Genomic DNA, 19,181 nt, shown 5'->3' on the forward strand with positions numbered 1-19,181 from the left:
TATAGCACAGATGTTCCTCTGCAGTGTTTCTTTCGTTTTTCTTAATAAAAAAAGGCACAAGGCAACTTAAGTTCTGCTTTTGATAAAAGTTATACAGATTCTGTATGAACTTGCACAATAGTGATGGCAGAATCTGAAGAATAATGTGGGACATAATCTTTACACAAACATAGTTCACTAAACCTAAGAAAATACAATGTCTAAGCATATAATATAATTTTAATTTTTTCAAAATGATCTTTGCATCCACTACTGTCTTTATTTGTCTGAATCAGTTTCTGTTTCTTTAAGAGAACATAAAACCAGCAAAATCTTATGTTTTCCTTTTGGTAAAATGAGTAATACATGCTTAAAATGGATATCTGATCCCAAAGGATAGTTGGCGAGTATTGAAGGTCTTATTATCTATACCTTATTGAATATACTTGACTATTGAATCTTACTTTTTTTCACTACTGGAGGGTAAATAATCATATAAAACTCCTCCATAAAAATTTCTGACTTTCACAGATGTGAAAAGCTCATTATGCTAGATCTTTCTGAAAGGATGCAGTAGAGTTTGTTGCCTATACCAATGACATGCATTAGGTCACCAATCAAGAACATATGGCTCTCAGTTATTTCAGAGTTGAAAGATCTGTATGTATGATGACCATCAACTCTTTATCAAAAATGCGAAGTAGCTATCACTCTGTATATGTAATGCCTTTCCCACTGCATAACCAGAACCTGCCCAATATTGAGGGAGTCTGCAAGGTGAAATTCTCCCTTAAAAATGTTAAAGTTATCCTGGATGCAGGCTACAGTACTTGAGATAGGAAGACTATAAAACTTTGGAATGTTAAATTATCCTTTTGAGTGACATAAATTTGTGGACATTTTGCTTGCCCAGAGGGTTCTGCTAGATTCTTCTTCCATTACGAGCGATGTTAGATAATAGTGATATAAACATACAATAGAGATTTGAATTTGTCTTGTAGGGCAGCAAGATCACAGAGCTTCTGTCTCAAAAAAAAATTGAACAAAATACTGTCAAAATATTATTTATTAATATTCTTTATTAAGGTCTGTGGTCATGGACATCACTGCTAATAGACAGCTCTTGCTCACTGAGTTTCTATTAATGGCTTTCACTGAACTGTATGGACTTGCTATTTCCCAAACTCCAATTTGAAACGTAGAAGTTTTTGCACTCCATCTATGAATGCATGTCAGGTAAGATTACCATGGTGCCCTGTTTCAGCATCATAGCTTAGAGATATATTATCACTGACTATTTTGTGGCTACTCTTACGAAGAATAAAAGAACTCTGGGTTACATCAAAGATGTAACAGACTCGTAAAAGTTTCTTGTGCTGCTGGTAGTTGACATCCAAGTGTGTCTGGTGTCATTCAGCTGGCTGTTTTCTATCTTCATGCTCCATCTGGCACAACTCATCCCTATCTACAGAGGTATTCAGAAAAAGGAGGTGACAGGCAGCCACTGCTGTGAAGAATGAACACTGTAGTGTTTAATCAGATATTCCATGGGGTGAGTCTATGCTTCGGTGAGATTTATTGCTAGTGCTGGACACTTCGGAATCTTGCTGGGTCCATGAAACTTATTCTTGTAAATCTATTTTCCAGAGAGAATAATGGGAAAATTCTCACTTTGTAAAGAAATGATAAAAGTAGATCAATGAGTTGCACTGTTGAATGATACAGCTAAAGTGAAGGCATTCAGCTGAAAGACTGAACAACTGAGTGACTGAGATAACTTGAGAGAAAACCTTAGTATTCTCTGAATATATATGTCAGACTTATTACCTTTACAAAGATTTTAAAATCTTTTACTGTGGGGACTATTGCATCCCCAGTTCCAGAATTAATGGCTGTTCCAGGAGATCCATCTGGAACTTATTCAGTAAAAGAATGGACTTTGGACTGCCTGGTTCCTACAGCTGATCTGTCTCCACTTTCACTTGTTAGCTGAGATGTCTCAAGGGATAATATAACTAGATGTGCAGAAAGGAGTTTGCATTTATTTCAGTCTCCCAATAAAAGGTCTATAACTAAATTGTAGGCAGTTAAAAGTGGAGCATGTTTGACTCAATTTTAAACAGATTTGTATTTTCAAGTATGCACTGCAGTTTACACATGTACTAAGACATTTCAAATGCAATAGAGAATAATGAAATTACAGCAAAGCACCTACTGCAAAACTAGAAGAAAATTTAAAAGCAATAGATTAGTGAAGATAGTTTATACAGTTAAAGATTTTCAATATTACTACAGACCAAATCTGTCTTAATTTTCAGAGCATTTTTTTAAATTTAAAAGCATTATTTTTACCTAAGTATATATTAATCAAAATGTGTATATTGAAAACGATGCAATAATTCTAAAAGAAACGGCATTGTGGGTCATTTTCCAGCCTGTATTTTTGTCTGCCAGCTTCCTCTCTCCTGTGCTGAATTAGTGTTGGAATATAAGATACATATGTGAGTAAGCCATAAAATTTACACAATGCTACTTTAGTTTGGGACTATATTATGTTTCTTCTTTCTCTCTTTCCTGAGTCCAAATTTTGTAAATAATATCTCCTTCTCCCAAGAGAGGTGTTGTCCAATTTTTATTTATTTATTTTTTACTTTCTATGACTTGATTACTCACAGCTCAGTATTAGCGAACAGTTTTTACACCATGAGGAAATATATAAGTAGCACACTGGGAAAATTAATCAGATTTAATTATTTCAGGGAAAATTTCAAAGGGATTACAAAAAAAAAAAAAAAAAAATTGAGTAAAATGTATTAAAAATATCACGGTGAGGTGTTAAGCGTTAAGCATTACACAAAGTAAAAATCTATTATCAAAAATGTGGGTTGCAGCCAACAAGACTGTGAAATAAACAAGCCTTCCAGAACTGTGAATAGTTAATAGATTTGGCAATACAAGTAGGTTATGCCCATCAAACACATTTGGCAAAGATGGCAGTTGCATGTGTTACCTGGGCACTAGATTCTCATTCAGTGTTAATTTTGGCTAGAAAAGACAGTTTCAAACTCTAATTCCAGATCAGAACCCCTGTCAATAGTTTCAGAGCACTCCTTGGACCATCTCCTTTCCTTCCTTCAGTTATTGTGTTGTTACCATACTCAAGGGCATCTGGAGCACAAATGAGAGCACTCCCTATTGGGAAAGAAATGTATACAATTTCCTTAACTAAATATTTATAAGCCCACTGTTTCTTCCCTATAAACTGAGACTAACCAATACTTAATCACACTAACCATGCAATTTGTGGCCAAATGTCCATATAGATATTTCCTCAGTTTGAAAACATCTGTAAGAAATGCATGCTAGTTCTGAAATATAAAGTAAGAACTTGAAGAACATCAAGTGGAGGTAACTGACAAATTCTATTATTCTGAACCTGCAATTTCATCTTTGTATTACAGAAGAGAATTGGAAGTTCAGTGAGAAAAAATTACACTATAAAAGAGTTATAAAAGCAGACTGAAAAAAAAAAGCAAACTCCGTAGCCCAGATGAATGAGAAAGGGGTCTGTAAGGTGTGGCTTCCACTGCTAGCATCCCAGTGGACAGGGATGCTGCTATACTGTGACCCAGGGACATGTTCCCTACCCTTGGAAGTGCTGGTGCACAGAGGTCAAGTGATCTGATGAGGTCCACAACAGTCAGATTCCTAGGAGTGTTCCTCATTCCTGGAACAGACCCTGCTTAGAGGGATTTGAAGCATCTTTGCATCTATTTCACTGTTCATCTCTTCATTTAAGTGCACTGTCATTATGTGAAGAAAAATAAAAAATATCGCCCTGTGTCCTTTTTCACTATACTCTCATTCCTGATTACAGAGGGTGATTCACTCTAAATAACAGCCTTCATATTTAAACACACTGTGCACCTGGACAACAGAAACAATGCTTAGAAAGCATAGCTGGATATTCAAACATAAGAAAACATAAGAAGAAAACCACTCACTTTACATCTGTAGCTACACCGATACAGAAATTACTTTAAAAATGAGAAAACTGCAAAACTAAGCTTTCAAAATAAAAATGTTTTAGTCAGTGTAAGAAAACAAAACAAAACAACACAATTTAATCATTAGGAGAAAATAAATGTAAGTTCTTGGAGCAATACTTGGAATGAAAATCACAAATATCTGATTGATGATTATTCTTTCTTGCCCAGTTCAGGAAATGCCAATAGGTTAACATCTGAAAAGCATTCAGAATCATGTTTTGTCTATTGTGTTATAGTAACTAGCATACTTACAGCAGAAATGTTCAAAAATCTGTCTGAAATGTTTTCCTGAAACAGATCCTGACTGGAAGTATTCCAATTATTTTTGCCCATCAATTAAAACTAACAAAATTACAAGATCACAGTTAAGAAGTAATTTCATCCATGAAGTTTCATAAAGTAAAAAACAGATGCCAAAAATTATTTTGTTAAATGTCTTGCTTAATAAACCCACTACAGGAAGAGCAAAAAGAAAATTAATGAGTATTTTTCCAACATCCCTTGGTACCTGATCTTACATTTAGAACATAATGTGGTTTAAGATTTAGTTTACTACTCTCAGAAAAAAAAAAAAAAAAAAGAAAAAAGAAAAAAAAAGAAAAAAAAAAGAAAAAAAAAGTCATTTTGTATTTGAAACTGTTATGGGCAAAACTCAGTGCAATTGTTTGGATCTGAACTCTCACAACCTGTTTCCTTGCTGTACGAACACCTGTAGAAATTTTTCTTTTTTAGAGGAAGAAGTGAGTAAAGGCAAGAACAAAGTCTCTTGTACTCGATGTGGCTGAATGAAAACCTGCTGGTGAGCAAGAATGTATTATAAATCTACCAGGCCAAATATAGCATGGAAATGGAGCAACTGGTGCTGTCTGTCATTCCTTCTCATATTCTGATATATCCATCAACATTCAAGAGCATACTAGTTATTACGTGTTAAAGTTTGAAGAATCCATCCATCATTTCTATGAGCTTTGTGAATATTGCTGTCAGCATATGGCTCTTTTGAGCATGGATGGATCCAGTTCTGCAGCCTACATTGAGGTTAATGATCATAAGTAATATTCCTGGACTTCATTGTGTTCTCATGCAACATTAATTTCACTGACTCAAACAGAATTCTGCTGATTTATAAAACCATGAGGACTGGGACTCCTGAGTTCAGTGATTTCAGTCACAAAGAATTACATGTCAAGAAAACATCTATGTGATTGTTACCTTTAACATAATGCCAATATTATACTGAAGATGAATGCATCACATGCAACTGTAGAGCAAGCTGAAAAACAGTTAACTTGTGAAAAGAACAAAATACATGGTGTTCTGTTCAGAATCTGGCCCACAGAAGATTTCTTTTCTTGAAAAATTGCTCTTCCTTAAATCATGAACTGGTTAAAAATAAGGTAACTCTGGAGGACAGAAAGTAATCTAAACAACAGTAAAACTTCAGAAATGCAAAGCTTCTTAAAATATACTCAAGAAAACAAGCTGTATGCACTGATAAAATTGTCTGCACTGATAATTCCCCAGTATCTACATTTTACTATGAAGTATATGTATTGTTATGTTAAACAGAAAAATATTTTTTCAGCAATTCAATGAAATCCTATTTCCCAGCAGCTCCTTCAAGATATGTAATGCTACTGAAGTGTAGTAGTATTTTCACAATGCACGATTACAGAACTCGTTAAAAAGAAAAACTAAATGAACAAAGAAACTGGTAACAAACTGCAGATGTATTAATCTCTAGGTCACTAGTTCCAAAAGGCTGACAAATTAAAGGGAAGTTTTTCTGTGAATTGATGGTCTTTTGCCCCATTAGCGTTGGGCAGCATCCTCCCTGGTACATGTAACAGCCGGAACTGTGTACCAGGCCTCTCTGGCCACATCCCCAATTCAGCCTCAACTGTGGCTTCTTCCAGAACTGTGGTTTCTTCCAGAAACAGATGTGTGAAAAATACTGACAGTCCAGAAAGCTCTCTGTGGAGAAAGACAAGAAAGCTACAAAAAAAAACAGTCTTCCCAAAGAGCATCTGTTATATACTAAGCACTTGTCAAGGAGCAGTTGGCTAAGGAGCTGTGTCACGGTCTAGACCTTTGCAGAGTTCCTCCAAGAACCATCATGTCGTTAGAAGAAATGTGCTTATGTTCTTATCTGTGTCTACTTGTGGTCATGTGTTTTTTTTTTGTCAGTCTAGTCTTGAGCTTAAAATTTTCTTCATCAGAAATACTTTCCTGATGCAAGTCATGAACACAAGGGTGAAGTAATGAAATGAACGTGGATGTGGAAGGACAACAGTAACCACATGCTGCTGATTAGGATTTTTGCCAAGTCAGTTTCCCCATGAGGACTGTAGCATTTGATACATTCATATACAAGACACAGAAAGTCAAAATGACTCATATGTCTTAGATAAAGAAAATTAAATGTTTAGTATTTCATTAGGAAAACTGGCATTTCTTCTGCAGTGCAAACCTGAAAACTAGAATCAGTCTTATCTGTTCGCTTCATGAATACTGAAATAGTTAATTGATTAGTCAAATGCTAACAGTTGTTACTCAGGCTGTGCCATGAGATTATGTACTCACACTGAGAATCAATGGTAATTAAGTAGCTGATCAATGCAAGCACCTTTTCAAATGTTTGCAAAGCTCTGGAATATCAGTCCAGCTGCTAAAACTAAACATGAAGAGTAAAAGCAACATTCTGCAGTGAAAATGGTCAGCACAATGCTCAGAAATGTCTTCTCCTCCCTTTTTCTGATGTGCAATAAAGAACTCTATGACATCAACAGAGTATAAAGTTTAGATTAAAGAACTGAAACCTGTATTAGATTTTATACCCAATCGTCAGATAAAAAAAAATCTGGGTACAATATCCAAAGCAGGCTGGTGTGCCAACGGTCCTGGAAGTGACTGGAAAAAGCAGCAGCACACACACAGTTATCGTTGTCCTCACATGTGAGATGAGATGACACTGAAGCGTTTCCGATGTACTTCACTAAACAGTTTTACAAAATTTGGATAAAGTATTTCCAGAGTGATTACAGTTAAGGATCTCATGTCAATCCATGGACTCAATCTGCCCAGTCATGAACAAGACATTAATGTACAGTGCTACCTCATTTTTACATAAACATGCCAGGACACACGCATATACATAAAACACAAAGTCATGAAAATATTCACTAAGGTGTCTATAAAATGAGATGTGGCTCATTAAAACAAGAAGATTATGTTTCAATCTATTAAACCTTATATCTATATATTTTACAATCAGTTTGCTTTGCAGTAATTCACTCCATTCACCATTAAATTCTGCGAAAGTGTTTGCAAAAGACAAAGAGATACTCAAAATCTCCCATACTGATAGTGGTACTTAATGTAACTTGCCCAACGTAAAGTGAATACAGACATAACAAAGAATATTACAGAGGTATAAGGAAAAGCACTTGGTGAATCTGAAGTTTATACACATATCATTGTATGATGTGAACATTCCATAAGCTGTTCCAAGAAAGTTATCAGCCTTTCAAAATAAAATATGCATCAGCTCTTTAAATCTAAAATGAAATGTTATATAGCACATAATAACTGACATTCTTCCTTGTTCTGCTTTTTGTTTCATCATCACAGAAAATAAATTTTGCTTTCTATATGTTTACATGAAATACTTGAAATAGACGTAAAATGACAGCTCTAGCAAAAATTTCAGAGTAACTTTAGGAATTAACATGTTTCCCACCTACTTTTGCAATATGACCTGAATTCTATAGCCTCATATCCTATGAATGTATATAAAACACAACACTATGATAACCAACATTTTTCAAGTAGCTGTACTGAATATTTTATTAGTGCTTCCTCCCCAGAATATGATGTAAAATACTGCTGCATAGGTAGTATGGTAAGGAATATATTTAAATTAATGTCTATGCACAAATATAGTACTTCCATATAAAGGCTCCCAAACTGGATTTTAATGATATAAGTTTTGCTCTCAACCTCAACTAATGTTAGAAAAAAAAAAGAAAAAAAAGAAAAAAAAGAAAAGCCTTGAAGAAAAGTGCTTTGGAGATTGAAGAGGATTTATCCACAGTGTCTAATTTAAAGCACAAAATACTCTGAAACTCACTAACAATATGTTCTATTGTAACTTAGACTAAGTAATACTCAATCACCAACTCTGTATAAATTGGGGCAATTGCTTGTTCCTCCTCATTTCATAATATGCCTGATTAATAAAGATAACTAAGCATCTTTTGTCTGAAGGTTCCCTTCATTAGGCTAACAGACAGGAGAAAAACTGATGAAGCACATGGTGTATGTTTGCACACACTCTAAAATAACCATTCTCTCAGTGTTGCTGCACTGCCTGCAGAATCTCAGCATGTTTGTCTAGGAAATATATTGGCCTGTCCTGACTAGAAAAAATATAAACCATAATTTTGTCTGTTGTTTTCATTCCTTTTATATTGACCAATAACTCAGTTTCTTCTATCTGGCAATGCAGCCTTTATAACATGGTTTGCTTTGTACTGGCATTTTTGAACTATTTTTCTTAAAGTGTCATGTATCTCAAACAGCTTTACAAAATGAATTACTGTGCTCGAACAAGCACTTCCTCAGTATGATATGAAGCACATGGATCAATCTGTTGGTAGTAATAAGAGAAGGAACATGATTGTTTGTATTTGTGGATTAACCTTTGGAGTTTTCAGATATGGAACACAACGACCACCAACTGAAAGAAAACCCCAGCATAATGGCTTATATGAAGGATAAGATCTATAACAGTACAACACCTTATTGAGTTTGTTCTGAGACCTCTCTAACTCAGTCCTTGAGAGTATGTAGCTTTCAAGCATACCATCTTTACTGATGTACATTAGAGGCATTTCTGCAGGTCTGAACTTCTACATGTTCTCAAAGATGGAGCAGCAATCATTCTTGGACTCAGCTATAAGAAATGCTGTCAGCCAACAGTCATAGCTGTTTCTAGTTACTCAGCCTTCATAAAGAGGTTCCTGGAAGAGTAAGTTTGATATTTTTAATCTTACCTCTCTCACTTTGGATATTAAATCTTTATTATCCTTTGAAACAGGAGTATACATAATGAAAACTCTACTTCAATTTTCTGGGGTTATTTGAATATTTTGTAATAGCCCATTCATGATGATTTGTGATCCAAGTATTGAAAAGAATCTCCAAAAAGGAGATAAAAATAAAAAGGCTTTTAGATATCCCAGTGTTGTTTCAAACTAAGGATTCAAAAAGCCTATTTAAATAATTAATCGAATAGCTGCATTAAAATAGTAATAAATGATTCAGAATGTAATTAACTCAATTATAAACAATGCTTATGAATACATAAAAGACTGAAATTCATTAACATATCAAAAATATTACAAGTTCTAGTCTATAAATACAATAAAACAAGACTTTTAGCCACTAAAGCCAAAATACACAGCACCATCCAGAATTCATAAAAGCCAACAAAATGATATCAGGATATTCCTTCAGTTTCACATAGCCTTGCTTCCTGGTTGGCAATCTTATCATTAGAGCTCGCATAATTCCTGCTTTGATATACTATGCACTATTTTCAGTCTCAAGATATCTCAAAAAGCCCAGCTACCACTGAGTCAGATAACATTCCTGTTGACTTCAAAGTTTCCCTGGTTTACATAGTGCAACTCAGGCAAGTGTGAGATCAACATATTTATTACAAAGTTTTATCACCTACAACTAATGTTAATTAACTTATTTATGCTAGACAGGGGACACCACAAGGCTTGCTGTTCCAGTAAACACCCTCAGTAACATTTTCAAGAGAGGGAAGAGAGTCATTTTTAAGAAAGAAAAAAAAAAAAAGAGCTTGAAAGAGTGTAGCATGAGAAACACTTTAAAAATGGAAGAAGCACCATGACCACAAAACCAAAAATTAGTTTCAAAAATATGACAGCACACGAAAAGAGCAACCTTGGACTGTGCACAGTAAATGAAAAGAATAATGAGAACTGCACACTCACACCGTTAATTTTAAAAACACACGGAGTTTGGGTTTTTAGTCTGCTATTACAGAATACTATAAACGGCTCTAAGACAAGAACTGTGTAAAACTTGATGAACTGAGCAGAAGCATGAGGATTTTACTGTTAGCAGTTTTGATACCCCAAACCAACCAACCAACCAACCAACCAATCCACCTCCCTCCCCTGACTGCTGTGGATTGCAACAGATTACATGCAAAGAAGCCGGGAGAGGTGCTCTTTGAAAATGTTACTCTAAAACGTCTGAACTCACATGAGGTCTTCACGCTGATTTCAAAATGCTGTTGATACCTCACCTGCCGAATTTTTTTCTGTTTTCTCCTAGAATTAAATGATTCCATATGCAAGAGATCCAGCACTTCAATATATCAGCATGTAATTTATGCTTTTTAGTATATGTCTAATTATAGTAGCAAATGGAGTTAATATACCTATGGCAATCAACACTCCTGTTCATTACAAAATATGAAAACACACAAGAGACATTGTTGTTCTTTTCTTCAAGTTTACCCAGTATTTTTTTATGAATCTGACATTTGCTGCGATTTATGAGAACTGAATTCAAACTAAGACTAGAAATACATTCAGACTGCCTGCCTGTAGCTGTGAAATCCCCCAGGAAATAAATAATCACTGCAGAATCACATCTCCTTTCTACTTCTAAAGTTTGGGAGAGGCCCAGAAATCAGTGAGAGGGAGACTTGTATTTTTATGTTCTCCCTCCTGCACTGGGGCAGCTCCAGTTCCCTCCAGCAGGATGGGAGGAGGCAAGGGCTCCCGTAAGCTCAATTTCATGCATTTCCATTGCTTTCACATATATGTGTGTCCAATGGATAAACTCCTATACGTGCCCTGCTTTAGTCAGCATGAAACGGGAAGGAATGCTTTGCACCTCTTTCTTCTTGAGTTCAATCCTAATTTACTCCCAAGCAAAATACATCCCTCTTCATATGATGTAATACCCCACAGTGAAGTATTACGTGAGCCAAAATTAGGCAAAAAGACAACGAAGGTAAACAAAATTCCTCAAATTAAATTAAACTGAAGAACTACTCACTGTAAATTATCTATATCTTTGAGGATGTATTTAGGATATGTCAAATTAAATCAGTGTGAGAAATTTTTAGAAACATATGCAGAGGAAAAAAACAGAAGCTGAACTGCATATAATCACACCCTTAAATCATTTTTAAGAGTATGTCAAATCAGAACTCAAGAAAAAGGAGGAAATCTAACTGTAGTCCCTAACAGACTTAATCTGGGGTCTGTTTCAAAGGTCTGTTACTCCAGTTGTCTGCTGCCCCTTTGAATCCTGATAATGGAGACTCAAGCCTGGTTAGCTTCATGCTGGCATTTGTCTTTGATGACTAATTTCTTCTGTGCCTGTGTATCTCTTCAGGCAGCTAATTTCTGATAAGCCTTACTGTAAAAAAACATCTAATGCGAACAAGTAATACGAAACCAATCTAAATACATTTGCCTTTCACAACATTAACTTTCAAATCATACAAACTAATCAGACCTTTGTAATTTCCATAACTCCTCAGGAAAATGCCAGAGCTACATGAAAGACTGATTCAAATGGTGGCATTCTTTCCTCTTGTTCAATACTTTGTTATTCATTGATGGCTGCCCTGATCACAGGGCAGTGGATTATGAAGACTCTGCTGCTTGAATGGGTGATAACTTTCAACAGCTGAAGGTGATTTGTTTAGGGGCCTCAATCTTACCATCTCTTCTCCTGCAAGCAGGTTTCAAATGTTTCAAACACTGTACCAACAGTGTTTCTGTCTATGAAGGAAATTGCAGATAGGAGGGAGAAGGGAGCTTGATACTATCTGGGAAAGACACTTTTTTAAACTGTACAGTATGTCCTTGGATTGCTGTGTGATTTGTGGAGCTTGAATAATGTGAACGCATATAAATTTTCCTCTGAATAAGAAATTCATAGATATGAATATGAAAAAGAATTTAATCTACACTTGAATACATACATTTTGGAAATGAAGAATAAAATTTTCTAAAGTCACAAGAATATTGTGATTTAATTTCCTGCTCAACAAAGAAAATCACTATCACCTCACACATTTACTACTTAAGCAGTGCTGAAATGATTCTATCAAAGTATGACTTAACAAAGCTTGTAATCCCAGATCTAAATCATACTCCTTCACGTGAATAATTTTAGCAAAATTATCAGTCCACATTATTCCAGACTAATTTCAGCTTTGTTACTGGGAACTGTTAGCTTCAAACACACATGACTATACCCATGTGCATATGTCAGATTATTGTACAGTATCAACATCCTACAAAATGTGACTACATTTCAGTGGTAGTGCAATGATTCCATCTAGAAATTTCCACCAGTGTTTATCTAACCACATATGGGGCTTGAACCTAAAATGTTCTTTTAGACTGTACTGGACCTACAACACAAGGACTTTTGTCTATAGTTCAGCTGATTGTATCAGCCAACTCAACCTAACAAATCACTCATTCACCATCGGCACTGGCTTATGTAGATAAAATCAGTAGCAGCATTAAAAGAGCCAAGACCTGAAGCCTAGGTAAAAATAAAACCTCCTCGATTAATGCATAGAAAAGTTCTTGCTTTTATGGCATTGTGTTTATAAACTTCTAAGAGAAAATAGCGTAATGCCTATTTCTGGCAAAGGACAGAAAAAGGAGAATTTCTGAAGCAGCAAAGAGACAAAATTAGCTAGACAGTCAGGGATCTTCTCCAGCTCTCAGGAATCATAATGAGATCAGGAAGTTCTTTCTACAGAATCCAATAAAATCACAGCTTTTCCTGGAACCACTGAACAGGTTGAAATAAGCAGCACTAGAAGATAACCCTGAGAAATTATTTGCCAGCTATAACTGATAAGAAAATCTAAGTGATTTGACTGATATACATATGGCAGCAATCTCAAATTAAGAACAAAATCATCTCCCAGAGAGTTTGGTACTGATTTAACCATTTTTTTTTTCCTAACAACCCCACAAATGAACAGGTGCAGGGTTGTGTAAGTGCTCTTAAGTAAGTGCCCTGTTTGCCAGAATGGCAAACAGAAAGAAGAAAAAACTTCCATGAATGCAGTCATAAAAATGTCTAAAACTTAACCTTTAATCTTCTTTATCTAAATAAATACGCTGAATACAAGATACGGATTTTAGCTCTAACCAGACATATTTACAGTGATTGGCTTTTACCATGTACTGAGTTTTTGCTTATCAGATCAGATGTTTAAAAAGAATGTTATGTGGTACACTTAGCAATGTAATACTCACCAACTTTTATTTATTCAGAGACATATGAAAGTTGATGAGCAGAAGTTAAAGATAAATAATAAAAGCATGTAGTAGTCTGACAGCTGATCATATTTTCCCAGTTTTGTAGCATAAAACCAGTTATGTAAGATAGGCCATTTGTTGCCAGTTGAAAGTATTCCTTTTTTCCCCTAATCATTTTGAAAGTTTCAATTATCACCATCAGTTTACCTTATCACACAAAGCACTATAAAGTCTCTATAAACAATTAACAGATTATCCTAAAGCTTTTCTTACTTCAGATTTATAAATTAAATCTTAGAAAATAGTTTAGAAAATAGTCTGACAGGGCAGTTACATCCTGCTGCTAGGCACAGCTATGAGAATGCACTATGAAGTTTGCAAGGCATGTATATTCCCAAGCAGCATCCTGCTACAAACTGTTGCCTTTGCTGCCCATCCTGGGTCTGTAGCTCATAGTTGGAATCTACAACATCCATCACAGTTTCATGAAAACTGTGCTGTGCTCTCAGGTCTGCAAAACGTCACTTTGCTTACTTTTAAGGCATAATGGCTGGTCACTGTCCTCTATGAATTTTCTATCTACAAAGTTTCCACCATTGGAAAAAGTTGCCTTCACGAGTCATTGATCAAATTCTGAAGAAGTCTGAGAGGGGATCTTATCAGTGTTTCAAAATACCTCAAGGGAGGGTATCAAGAGACTGGGTTTGGGCTTTACTAATGGTGCCCAGAAACAGAACAAGGGTCAGTGGGCACAAACTGGAACACAAAAAGTTGCATACAAATTTGAGAAAAAAAGCTTCTTTGCTGGTGACAGAGCATTGGAACAGGTTGTCCAGATTGGTTGTGGAGTTTCCTTCACTGGAGATATTCAAGATCTGTCTGGACTCTTCTGGTGTAACATACTGTAGGGAATCTGTTTTAGCAGTAGATTGGACTCAGTTATTTCCAGATGTCCCTTCCAACCCCTATGATTCTGTGATTCTATGTGATTCTGTGAAACACACAAATAATTGTGGTATATGAACTCAGGCTTTCTCAGGGGAGCCCATTTCTGCAAGACATCTAAGAATGGGTCTACCAGGGCTCTGAATGCCTATCTGCATATACTTCGGTATTTAACATTTTATTTGTCAATATTTAATAGCAGGAGTACAAGTGAGAAGTCCATAAGCACTCACTGTAATTAACTGCATAGCTCTTCCTATATTTCACACTGAGTTTTACTAAAGGTCCTCAAGATATCCAGGAGGCTGAAATGAAAAGTAAGTTACACAATATGGAATACAGACCTTGTCTTTGCAAAGCTGCTACAGCTGTTATTGTATACACATAATCACTGGACAGCAGCTACATCCTACATTACATTTCAGCTATTTAGATAAGGAAATAGCTGTAGCACTGGGGATGTTCCCAGAACTATCTGTCATTTTTAAAAAAGTGTAGGACTAAGAGTCATGAAAAACTTTGAAAATTACTGCCTTGATATCAACCTTTTAAAATATGGCACTTGTGACACTGAGTCTCCTATAGAAACTAGAACCGTAGGATGGAAAAGACAGCTGAACCAGGCCTTCACAAGTAAGCAATGGTAAGATCAAATTATAGTAGAAGTATAGTTCTTAAGTACCTCTACATAACTCTCCAAAACTATCTCCAAGATTTCTACTTTTGTGGAGGAAATCTTCTTGGAGCTGAGCTCTGCAGGTGCTGTGGAACTTGTATGAATGGAGATGGGATTTTTAGAAGCAGAGAAAAAAAATTAGAATTCATCACAAGAAGGGACAAGAAAAATCTTTTTTTTTCTTTTTTCTTTTTCTTTTTCTTTTTCTTTTTCTTTTTCTTTTTCTTTTTCTTTTTCTTTTTCTTTTTCTTTTTCTTTTTCTTTTCCTTTTTATTTTTCTTTTTCTTTTTCTGGCTCAGGCAGAAAAATAAGTACCATAAGGAAAAGAAATGTATGAGAAGCAAGAGAAGGGCAAAAGGAAGAAAACATACAGAAGCTGTGAAGGAGGAAGAGAATGAGAAAAGATAAAGAACAACATTAAAGTATTTCTGATGCTTCCTGAGAAGTAGATCAGAAAATTATGTCTCAAAACTACTGTAATTTTATCTATTATTATATCTTGAGGGATACTTCGAAAGGATCTTGATGGTTGTCATTAGTATACATACACAGAAAACACATTTAGAGGATATGAAAATATCGCTGCTTTTGGAGCTTCATACTAATTACATAACATTATATTCCACTAAAAGTTAGAATTATGCTAGCGTGTTTATCTGCTCAATGATGAATTATGTGTTTTACCTGGTAATATGCAAATGCAGCATTACTGCATATCTTTTCACCAACTGGCCAATTGCTAATTACTAGAATTATTCTCCCATACTGTGGTAGAAAGATTAATGTTGTCACAAAAGTACAAGGCTCTGAAATGTTGTCAAAACAAAGAATATTGATCTTCTTAAAACACTGCAGTTAGTATATAAATCACCAGAAAATGATTGACATTAATATGTGCCTTTTGTGCAAATGCACTTTATCATGTACCTTTGTGACAGTAATAGCATTTTATTATACTGCATGGCACCTTAACATACTCTACGGGCAATTTTTTCAATTTGAGAGTTTCCATTAAGAAAAGGAAAAAAAAAAAAAAAAAAAAAAAAAGAAGAAGAAGAAAAAAAAAAAAGAAGAAGAAAAAAAAAAGTTGTTGAGAAAAAAAGAAAATTGACTGTCTTTATTCAGTTTGATTTAATACCTTGTCAGTTTGGTGCATTTTTTTACGATTCTTTGTATAAATAAAAAGTTGAAAAGAGCTATTCTAATGGTAATTTGGATCAACCTTACAAACATATGATTCCAGGTTTCTAAAAGAGGCCCACTTGAGGGGGCTTTAAAACTGAACAAAAAGAGCCCTAGGGCTCTACAACTCACATTTAACCTACTTACATGAAAAAGGAACTGCTTTGGTTAAGAATAAACTTCCACAAGCTCAGGTTCAAACCAAACATGCCAGCATATTAGTGAGGAAATGAAACAGCAAATAGTAACTCCTTTCATACTTGTAAAAGAATACTGTATTTATTTAAACTCTCTGGCAGAAATTCTCATTTTAATTAAATTGCATTTACTGAAATAACATTTTCATAATTAAGAAAAAATAACCAATTCCTTTTAAAGAGCTACGAAAATCACAGCAATCTAAAATATATGGAGAAAACATATAATTGTGAGAATAAATCTGTCTGACTAACTTGGGACACAAGTCAGGATAAAAACCTATAGCATCTTTTGTGCTCGGCAAGCCTGAGCAATGCTGCCACAGTAAACCAAATAAATTAACTTCTGTCTGCTGGGAAATCATCACGACCAGCACACAAATTTAAATCGTTGTTGTTTTCAATGCATTTTTTCCTTCTGAATGAAGATACTTGATGTCATCATAGACCGTTTTTTCTTTATGTCCATCTGTCATTAAAATATTGAAATATCCTTAGAAATAATGATTTAGTTCCTCTCATTATGCTGTTGAAAGCAATCAAGAGAAAGATGGGGGAGACATTTTCTTGGAAGACCCCTACCACTCACCAGTGCATCCAAGAAATCAGAGTGGCCATGAAGGCATTCACTTAGTACTTTGTATAGCCATGAGGTCAGAGACAAGGAAACAGTTTCACTGCGAACACAAGGGTAAGGACATACATTTAAAATAATAAAAGCCGCTAAAAACAAAAGAGAACAAAAAGGTAATTATCCCTCAGTGAAATGGTCATGATCATTCAAGCCACGTGCTGGCAAGCTTCCCTTCCTTAGTTTAAAATCCATGCCTACATTCCTGAGGTCTTCATCATGGGGATAAAATGTATCAGATCAGTTTTAGGCATGTGTCATTGATTAGATTTAATACTTATTAAGAACACTTTTGGAAGAGAAAAAATGACGCAGTCCACAGTAACACTTTCTGTTGCACACGTTCACCGTCTAACTGCTTATCACTTCAATCTTATCCTTCACCAGGTCATTTAAATATACGTTTATTTGGAAACAATAGTGCAGCTGCTGCTTGTTTGCACTGTTTCTAGAGTTACTCTGCAATTTAACTAGTTCACTGCTTGGAGAAAGGAAGGGGAAAGTACAGCAGAACTTTTTGCAGATACACAGAAGTGAATGTCTTCCTCCATTTCAGCTGTAAAGGCCTGTCCCATTACTGAAAATTCTTTGTTTTGGTAGCTGGAAATGTATTCACTGGCAGTTTTTATCCATGTGCTCTAATACCAACCTCTGACTTTGAAGTAGTTCTTTTCCTTCCCTAGTGCTTCCTGCCTTAGATATTTACAAAGAGAAATAATCTCACTTTTCATTCTTCATCTGGTTCATTATAGATCTGGTAGCACCTCAGTCACCCTCTGTGTAGGTGACTCTACTGCCTTCCTAGCAAATAACCAGCAGAGCAAGTGCCCCGGGTATTCTCTCTCAAAACCAAGCCAACAGGTCTTTTTTTTTCAATGAGTCCTTTCAGAACTCTTGCCTTGCCTAAGGATTATTTAGCTCTTTTAAGAGTTTTTTACACATCAGTGTCTGTGATTTCCATATTCACACTCCTGTTTCCAACTACTGTACATCATTTGTCTTGACTGAATATAATGTGTTCAGCTCAGGTACTGAGATGCTTAAAGACAATTTGTAGATTTGACCTATCTGTACTATACAGCTGCTACAGTTCTTCTTTCCCTGTTCTATTTTTATTTATAAAATTGAATAACCTTGACGGTTTGTCTTACTATCATTTGCAGAGTCTGATGTGTTTTACTTTGGTCATTTTCACCTCCCTGATAAGACTTTAATCCTTAAAGCTTCTCTTCTTAGTCTTATTGCTCTTCTTGAGTTAGCTCTTAACTAAGGGCTGAACTTCCTCAGGATGTAAAAACTTTTTAGAAGCAGCTTAAGCAATGAAGTTCAATTTTTGCACCTTTGACTGCATACATAAATAAATAAACAAACCCCGGTTTCCCTTAAGTTTAGTTCTTCAATTCATTTGACTTCTGAGTTTATAAAAGTATTTATTCTGATATGTCTTTTCAAGAGATTGGAAACGACTTTCCTCCTCCTAGCAAAATGGGAAATGAGAAATGCTGCCCACGCATACTTCTCTTATTCAAATATATGCATACTGGTAGCAACACAATATTTTTCTTATTTTGTATATATATATGAAAAATAAGCCAAGCAATTCAATTTACCGGCTTATAACAGCACCACATACTGCCTTGCTTTCTGCTGCTTCTGGGTTTATTTTTTATTTTATTATTTTATTTATTTATTTTTTCCTAGTTCTGGCTGTAACTATTCTCTAATCACAGTTTGATTTCTTTTCTGATTGATCATCCAATTTCCAAATTTAAAAAATTAAACTTAGGAAAAAGGCTTGCTCATAAGTGTATGCACCCCTGTGTAACCCAGGTGTATGTGTTTATGTATATACATGTATTTCTGACTATATGTATATAAATACGAGGGTTGCTTTGAAAGCAATGCCTCCTGGTTTTCCATGTTGGCCCACAACATCAGGGATGGATGTTGGTGATACAGCAGTAGAGGCTGAACCTTCCTACCAATAGTCCTTTACATGATGTTGCTGTGTGACAGATGGCAGCAGAGGGGCAGTCTGACGAAATGGCATCTGATGTGCAAGTGCATATAAATCTAATGGTAGCATTACCCAGTCCAAAATGAACACTTCTCTATGGACTGCCTTTAGCTCCTTTGATATCAGGTTCATTCTTCTCATCGAAGAATGTCCAGCTGTAC

General features: G+C 35.3%; 1 protein-coding gene across 2 annotated transcripts in view; it reads right to left on the bottom strand.

The window, feature by feature from the left end:
- Window positions 1-19,181, bottom strand: part of TOX (thymocyte selection associated high mobility group box) — a 216,222-nt gene that overhangs the window by 164,393 nt on the left and 32,648 nt on the right. The gene's annotated exons all lie outside the window — the stretch shown is intronic.

The sequence above is a fragment of the Coturnix japonica genome, chromosome 2, assembly GCF_001577835.2.
Source record: "Coturnix japonica isolate 7356 chromosome 2, Coturnix japonica 2.1, whole genome shotgun sequence".
In the NCBI taxonomy this organism is placed as follows: domain Eukaryota; kingdom Metazoa; phylum Chordata; class Aves; order Galliformes; family Phasianidae; genus Coturnix; species Coturnix japonica.